The sequence below is a fragment of the Cavia porcellus genome, unplaced genomic scaffold (genome assembly GCF_034190915.1).
Source record: "Cavia porcellus strain 051 isolate PalLab524CR breed Dunkin Hartley unplaced genomic scaffold, mCavPor4.1 scaffold_10, whole genome shotgun sequence".
NCBI classification, from domain to species: Eukaryota; Metazoa; Chordata; class Mammalia; order Rodentia; family Caviidae; genus Cavia; species Cavia porcellus.
The window spans coordinates 31928134-31937161 of NW_026947493.1; positions in this window are offsets into that span (position 1 = coordinate 31928134).

The window sequence follows — 9028 nt, forward strand, 5'->3', positions numbered from 1 at the left end:
GAAATTTCCATTGTGGCTGTAAACACCTCTGGATACTTGAGCACACACACAAGAATACCTTACAAGATGTAAACGGCCAGCCAAGGGTGAGGCAGGGAGCCCTTGGCAGCAGCCCTGACGTGAGCTGCTGTGGCCCGTGTGTGAGAAGACAGGACGTGTCACAGACTCGGGCAGAGAGAACGGCACAGGCGCTCCTGGAGACAGGATGCAGAGAGGGCAGGACAGTGGGCGGCTGCCAGGGCCCCTCTCTGTCAGCCTTGCACCTCCTTGGCTTCTGTGAGCCAGGGAGGCTCGAGGCTGTGTTCTCTCCCTGCTGGGCAGCCATCTGCTAAGGACTGACTTGATGGGAAATTCAGACTCCAGGGGCCTGCTGAGTGTTCACTGGCTGGAGCTGGGGCTGCCTGAAAATGTCCCTTGGCTCCGCCGCCTCCCCTTCCAGATGGCTGTGTCAAGTGTCTCCCAAAGCATCGCAGGTGGGGCTTTGCAGAGGTGGCTGGATCTCAAGCATGTGGTACTGGGATCAGGTGTGTGATTACTAAGTCAGTCCACTGGTTGGTTGGGCATAGTTCTGGTAGGATTCAGGGCACCCCACCTTGGGTTTAAGTGCTGCCCAAAGGTAAGATTCAAGGGACAGAGAGAGGGCCAGTGTGTCCCTTGCTGCTTGTTGGCTCCTGCCTGCCTGGCTTTGGTATGGACTGTGTCTCCTCTGCCAGTGCCATCTGCCTTGGAGCCAGGCAATGAGGGACTGAAACCTCCACAAAGTGTGAGCTAATAAACCTTCCCTCCTTTAACTTCGGGTGTGGGTATTTTGTCTCAGCAGTGAGAAGAGCACCTGAGACATCTTTCCTGTGCTGCTCCTTTTCTCCTCCACTGGCCACCCAGGGCCCATTCTTAATAAATCACTTGTATGAAACTCCTCCCCCCAAAGCTGGTGTCCAGAGGCCTTCTGGGCATGGCCAGTGAGATGGGACTGAGCATACACGCCTGTCGTTAAACAGGCGGAGTGAGAGAGCTGCCTGACTATCCCCTACTGCCCCCACCCCACGGAGCAAGTGGACACGGTCACGTGCTTCCCGTGCCAAGCCCCCAGCTAGGCCAACACTGCAGTCAGACCGTACTCTGCCTCCTGTATCGTCCTCATAAACTGCAGGGCTCCGCGGAAACCACCCAACAGGCCATCGCTGTACCTCCAAGTCCTGTCCAGGAGATGGCGATCCTGAGCCAGCCACGTGGATAAATTGAGGAAGAGCATGGTAAACCCAGGAGATTCGGGAATTGTGGTCACCGTGAGGACACCCGGTCAGTGCAGAATTGGGGCCTGGGCCAGGAGACTAAGAACGTGACCTCGGCGTGTTGGATCCACATCCTGCTGAGAGGCAATTTCTCAATCAACAGAGCTTCCATGCTCAGGAAAAGGAGGACCCAGCTGGGGACACAGCAAATCCCACTCTGGCCCTGTGCTCCCCAGGGGTCCCAGACCAAGAGGCAATGGAACTCAAACTGGGCAACAGCAGCTGACAGACTGCAGGACGCTGACCCCACAGTGGGGGTTTGGGGAGGCAGCCAGAAGGCGGCAGCACCCACGAGGGCCCTGGGGCTTGGGCAAGAGCTGGCCAGGCAGAGGGGAGGGAAGGGTGTGTCAGGCCCGGGAAAGCATAGGTGAGGTCTGCAGGGGGCAGCGGGTGGGGGACAGGACTGCGACAGGGCGAGCTCCAAAAGGCCTTTCTGTGGACCTGCACAGGCGCGATGGAATCTGCGTTTTGTGGGAGCTCCTGGCTGCTGGATGCAAACGGGAGTGGAAGCAGGGAGGCCATCGAGGAGCTGCTGTAGGATCTAGGGACAGAGGTGGTGGCTGGACCTAGAGGGAACACAGGTACAGATGGGAAAAGGCAGTGCAGGGGACATTCCAGGAATATTCAGGAGGTAAAATGGGCACACCTTGGGACCTGTTTTTCACAGGAATTCTGCAAGCCAGTCATGACATCAGCACGTGGCGCTTGCATCTACCTCCTGGATTCCGGCCTGGACGCCTGCACCGCGCCACCCACAGTAGCAAGGAGGCCAAGGAGGCTCCTACATCCCGGCTCTGGAATTCCGCTTCTCACCAGCAGGTGGCAGCCCAAACTACAAATGCAAGAGTGGTGAAGTGGGGAGTGGTGTGGAGCTCACAGACCTGGTTATCTGAGCCTCAGAGGACAGGGGATTTATCCACAGAAGAGTAACGGCAGAGCACCTCGCTGCTACGAGAATCGTCATGCTCCAGACACTTTGGGTTTCACGCTGAGGGATGGGACCCATTAGTAGCCTTGCCCTCGACTCCAGTCCGGCTCCCATAGAAACCCCTGCAGACCACATAGGGCTCTCAATCAACCTTTCCAGCCTCTGCCATGGCTGCTTCGGGGCAGCTGGAAGAGGAGCGGCTGGAGGAACCGGAGGCCTCTCTCTCAGCCCTGTCACAATGTCGGCCTTGCTTCCTCCCCCAAGACTGTGGCTCATGAAGGAGCTGGGAGATGCTTATCTCCACAGACAGAGGGCAAGTTGCAGACAGAGAGCAAGAGGCCGAGAAACGCACCCAGGTCAGCATGGAGACGGATCAGCCCTCCTCCACTGGCCGTCACACCCTGACTCACCCGGCTTGTGCTGCAGGTACCACCTCGATGCCAGGCCCTGCGCTGGACTGCGGGCCACCCCTTGCCTTCCAGTCATGCCCCAGGGTCTGGATGCCACACTGGGTCACTGCCCCACCTGGAACTGGCTTCGGAAGCCTGTCAACAGCTGGCCATTGGGCTTCCCATGCGGCTCAAGTCATGTTCCAGCAGGAGTCCAAGCAGATGGAGAAAAATTAATAAATGTGAAAACTCCCCTTTTCCCCACCTATCCCGCCAAGAGCCAAGCTGGCTGCCAAAACAGTTTGATCTTCAGGGTTGACTTGTAGCAGTTTACTGCTCCAGCGGACGGCCAGTTTAGCCACTGCCCTTTGCAGTCTTGCAAGCTGTCTTCTTGCTGCAGGAAGGAAGAAGCTGTGGCCAGACCAGGATGCAACAAGGAGAAAATGCATTGAGGGGCAGTGCGCAGGGGCTGGACCTTGGGAGTGGAGGGAGAGGAAGAAACCACAGGGCCACAGGAGCCGGAGGAAATACAGTAAGCCCAGTAACACAGAGAGAATAATCACCACACAGTGAGCGCCTACAGTGAGCCACAGCTGGACCTACTTAGCCTACTCCATTTAATCCCCCATCATTTATTCTTCCCCCAGTACCCCGGGGAGGGACTGACGTGTGCCACACACCGTTCTGGACCCAGGAGGTAAATAGGAACCAGGCAGACCAGGTCCCTGCCAGTGCGGAGCTGCCCTTGCAGGCAAAAGAGACAAATAAGCACAGAAATAATGTAATTTCAGTCACTAAGGGCTAGGAAAAAACAATAAACAGAGAGCTGCAAAGCTGCCTTGCACAGAAGGGTCAGAGGAGGTGACATCTCTGAGGAGCTGACGGCTGAGCCTGAAGATAAGAAGGAAAGAAGCATGCAAAGGGCAAAAGGTGACAGGCATTCAGGCAGTGAGAATAGCAAATGCAAAGGCCCAGAGGCAGCCAGGGAGGTACTGTGACCCTGGAGTTCCTGTCAGGGGAGAGACGGGAGTGGGAAATGAGGTCTCAGAGGGAAGCCAGGCTTGATAGATCCTCCTTATGGACTGAGGTGGGATTCTGTGCCAACCATCAGCTAGTGGAAACATCCTCTGGGTGAGGGTTTCCCAGGCTGTGTGCTAAGGGCCAGGGGAGGTTGGCAAGGTCCCCCAGCCCTGCCTCCAGGGAAAGGGTGCTGTGCAGAAAGAGCTTTGTTACCTGGGATTCACCCAAGAGCAGAGGATTTTCAGGGGTCCTACGACAGCGGTAACAGTAGCGCCTCCTTGTGGAGAGTCAGTGTCCCTGACTGCTGTGCTCAGAGCTAAGCGTGAATTTCCTCATTCCATGCCCACAGCAGGAGGAGGGGCTGTCGACACGCTGTGATCAGGTATAGAATGGTCAGCAAGGGACATGACCCAGGGCGTGCTTTAAGAGGCTGACCACATCGGCCACACGAACCTCACCCTTTTCGGCCCAGCGCACGTCCCCTGCATGGTTGTGAGGGGCAGAGCTACCATCCGAGCCCCAAGTAGCCCCTTAATCTCTGCCTGTCTGGCATCAAGGAAAAGGAAGGGCCAGTAGGTGAGGTGGGGGTGACTGCCAGGGCATTCTGAGAACTTGGCCGCTGGCCTGGAATCCAGCCTCCAGATATTTTCCTGGCCTGTGCCCAGGTCAGCCCTCCCAGCTGCCTGCTGCCCTGTGGGATGTATTCTTTTTTTTTTTTTTTTTTTTTTTTGGTCTTTTTCTTTTTCATCGGTACCAGGGATCGAACTCACGACCACACATTTGCAAGACAGGCGCTTATGCCGCTGAGCTAAATCCCCAGCCCTGCCCTGTGGGATGAAGGGGTTTGCTCCCAGAGTTCCTGCTCCTCACCAACCCTTCAACGGTGTGCCCACCCCAACACTGATGTCCCCACACCAGCCTGCCCCGAGGCCTGCACTCTCGTGCCCCAGGTGGCCTGTGCTGTCTGCCCTGACTGCTGAGTGGTGCCCAGCCAGGCAAGAAGATCAAGTCCTGCACACCAGGCCAGCCAGGGGTCACCTGCCACAGTTGAGCTGTGGGGGGTCAGAGAGCAACCTGCTTCTCTTCTATGTTCCCAGCTGCCTCAGTTTCCCTTCCTGAACAGGGCAGTGCTCTGGGAGGTGGGGTGCTGTTAGGAACCCAGAAAGACCTGTGAGCCACTCTTGGTCAGAAGCAATCATGGTAAGCCTGTCTGAGGAGCCCGGGCTTAGGAGTGGCTATGAAAGCCACCTTTGTGCCTGGAGAATAAGGCACAAGAAGACAGGGGCCCCGCACCTGGAGCCCCTTGGGTCCTGGTTCTTGAGATCAGCAAGCAACAAGGACCCCACCCCAGTCTACCTGGGCCTGGTGCCCACCTCCTGCCATGGGAGCAATCCAGGGGAAGAAAGTAGGAGCCCAGTGCATCTGGTTGGAGCCCTGGACATGGAAGGGAGGCTGGACCTACAGGGGAGGCCCAGGGACCCAGCTGGGAGCTTCAGCCAGCTCTGCGCCTCCTGATCCCAGCCCAGATTTGCCCCTGGAAACCTGGCAGGGGTTCAGGACGAAGCTTGTGCCTGATCTCTCCATGTCTCAAACAGAGCCAGGATGGCCCAGTTGCTCTAGTTTCCTGGCCTTAAACACAGGCATCGCCCCTTCCCTGAATACAGGCTCTGGGGGTACCCTCTCCTCACCCCCAGGGCAGTGTCTGGCACAGGTGGATGCAGGAGAAAGATAAAATGTAATAAGTATAATCTGGCTGACCAGCTTGAAAGTAATTTAAGTTTTGCATACCTCATTTCCTCGCCTGCAAAACAGGAACCATGACAGTCACTAGCGAAGAGAACTAAATGAATCTAAATAGGTAAAGCACTGAGAAGGTAGCCAGTTACACAACAGGCTGCATATAAGCCTGGGCCACTGTTGCATTTATTTTATTATCCACTTGTCTCCAAGTCTGGGCACTGAACTGGGGTGCGGGCAGCTCAGCCTGTGGCAGGGTCAGTAGACTCCCACATCTGTGTCCATGGTGGAATAGGAGACAGCCAGCAAACACTCATTTCCTGGACTGGCTGGGCGAGGTGGGTCCACCCTCCAGGCTTCTGCACATGCTCACTGCATGGTCCCAGGACACTACACCAGACTGCCTTGTCTGCCACCTACTTATCACAGTGAAGACATGAACCCCTCAGCATCTTTTCTGCAAAGTGGGCCTGGAACCCAGCTCCTGGGAGGCTCGGGAGGAGATGCCTGCTCAGGAGGAGAGCCCTGACTAACCATGGGCTCTGAACCCAGACACCAGGTTCTATAGGATGCAACAACTCAGGCACAGAGGTGAAAATCAAACAGCAAAAAGATGGGGTGGGATTTGAGAAGTCTGCACATTGATGTCACACAGGTGAGCACAAATCAGATATCCTGGGTGGAAGCCAGACTTTAAGCCCTGACATTTTACCATGAGGCCACGGGTCTTCGGGCAGCCATGGACACAGGAAAAGTGGTGGATCTTAGATACCAGAGAGTCACAGGTTCTGGGAACTCTTCCATCCACCCCCAGGATGAGGGACAGGATTTGAGCTTCCAGGAGTTGCCCCTACCCACATCTGGTGCCCCAGGCTGTGACAGTGACTCTACCCTTAAAAGGGTTGATACTAAAAAGCATTCTCAATGATACCCTGGCTCTCAAAAGCAAATGCTACCGATAACAGCTTTTACCCCAAGGGGCCCAATCTTCCACTAGCTCTTGGACAACAGTAGTGTTATTACCCAAAACCCAGAGGTGCGATGGGTTAAGATTCAAGGTGAGCCAGGAAGCTGACATTTGAGGCAGGCAGTGGAAATAGCCCAGCCTCTGGCCATGATAATTCTCACTGGGCACCAGATTCAAATCCCACCTGGGTCCCTTGATTGACCCTTCTGGGCCTCAGTGTCCTCCTCTGGTCAATGGAATGAGTGTCTTACTTCCCACAGCAGGGGAGGGGAGGTCCTGGTGCTCAGAAGTGTGGTCGGTCTTGCTGCTGGAGGTGGCACTCAGCAGGGAGGTGGCAGCTGTCCCCTGTCCCCAAAGCAGCCCCCACAGGCTTGAACCTGTGTCCTTCTCCAGAATGTTTCTCCAACCCCACACCTCCCAGATTTCTCACAGCTCAGGGTGCGTCCTGTTTGCCAACCCACCATTCTTCCTCCTTAAAAGAAAGTTTCCTTGACAGAAACAAAGAGGCACCAAAACATGGGAGCTCTGGCTCGCTTTGATGGACAGTCTCGAAGATGGTGTCTGCCCTGACAAAGCAGAAAGGAGCACAACTGGTGGCACCCCGCAGCTCCCCAAATAGTCATCCTCAGATAGTGGGAGGATCTGCCTGGCACTCGGGCCACCCAACCCAGCCCAGCTCAGTGGCACTGAGGACCTCGCTAGGAGGCCCCGTAGCCACTGCCAGCCCAGGCTGTTTTTCTAGAGACCTGAGTCACACTTCCTCACCTGTGGGGAGCAGCTGGCCAGGATTGGAAACTCAGCACCAGTCATCAGTTAGAGGGGCACAGCCTCAGAAAGGAAGCCGATTTACTTGTATGCAAGAAAACAAGTCTGAAACAAGCTGCCCCAGAGAGAGGGTAGGGGGTTTGGAGAACGACAGAGACAGAGACCATGAGACCTTCAGGCCTTTGTCTCTGGTTCCTTTTATTAGGAGCAAAGGCCTTTCCCTGTGGGCTCCTGGAACTTCTCACAAATCTGACCAGTTCCCTGGGCTGCCTTGGATGGATCCCGTCTTACAAGAGCCTAACCTGGGCACCATCGCCCACCTGTACAGACCTTTTGCTGAGCTTCGACTCCCTCCTCTCCTTCCTTGTCAGGCCTTGTCTTTGGGACTTACAGGTTGGTTAGGAGGAGCCTCATAGAGAAGGCGGCTGAGAGTTAGCAGGTTAGGATGCAGGCGTATCTAATATGGTAAGCTAGATAGTGACCCTAGAGTGGAAATATACGTGTATACATACATATGAAAATAGTACAACTAGTATATTACATAGAGTAGAGTACTGTACATAGAATACAGTGAAGAATTCTATAAATGTATATATGGGTTTTGTTTTAAGGTAGGTAGCTGCATTTTAGTGGAGGTGGAGAGGAGGAGCTGTTTCCAGGCTCCTGACTTCCCCGTGCTTCCTCTGATTAATTCCTTCAGAGGAGGGCATTCCTTCTGGAGTTGCAAATTCTTATGCCATTTGTGCTGTCCACGTGCTGTCCGTGTGCTGTCCAGTGCCTTTCTACATGTCCTTCTCCTCTTCTACCTGTGTCTTTTCAATTGCTCCTGCAGGAGTGTGTCTAGTAAACTCCTTCAGTCAGGATTTTCCACGAAAGGCCCTTATTCTGTCCTTTCCCAGCCTGCAGACCCTTTTCCCTTCAAGAAGGTAGAGGCCACATCCGTCAGGAGCCCAGAGGATGCCCCCTGACATCCAGCCAGCAGGCAGCCCATCATCACACACCGTGCCAGCCACTCATTATGCGTGCCTCGAGTCCCATGAGGGGTGGGAGCAGGCCGAAAGGAGGAAGAGAGATGCAGCTGCCAGCCGAGCATCAGGCCACTCTGCAACTCTGCACATCGGGGGTTTGGGCCTCCACCCTGCCTGATAGGAGCAGCACTCCATCTGCGTCATCTGGGATAAACCTCTCCAGACGGGACCCCGAGGCCCCGAGGTCCCCAGCAGGCAGTGGGAGGCCCAGCCAGGCAGCATTTGCTCCATGAGCCAGAGCTGTTACATTCCTAGCTTAAATTCTCCAGCACCACCCCAGCCCCATTACACAGAGGCGGAAGCTGAGACACACATTTGGAGTTGGACTCCTTGAAAGTGTGAGGAGCTGGATGACAGAGAGGCTTCAGAACGCACTTGCTGGGTAGTGTCTGAGCCTCAGTTTCCCTATTTATAAACTGGAGATAAAAACAGAATCTCCTTTGTTTTACTGCTGTGAGAATTAAATGAGGAGAAAATGCTTCGAGTGGACCTCCCCACTGGGTCTCAGTTTCCCCATCTGGGGACTGAAGAGGTCAGGTTAAGTAATTCCCAGGCCTCTCAGCCATGGTAAAAATGACAAACTCCAGGGACCTTTTGGGAGAGGATGGGTGCCTTTCTGGACCTGTCAGCTGGAATCCAGAGATAAGGTTCAGGGCGCTGCCCACACTGTGTGCCCACAAGTATGCATGTGGCCCTGGAAGTCAGAAGGGCACTCTGCCACTGAGCTGCCCTTTGCGTGTTTTTTTATTCTGAGGTAGAGTCTCACTCCAGTTTCCCAGGCAGGAGTTCAACTTGTGATCCTACTGCCAAAGTGCCAGGATTAGAGAGGGGTCACTTTGTTCTTCCCAAATGCAATGCGAATCGGAAGCCTTGTTCAGGAATGACTGATAATCTCAGTCAGA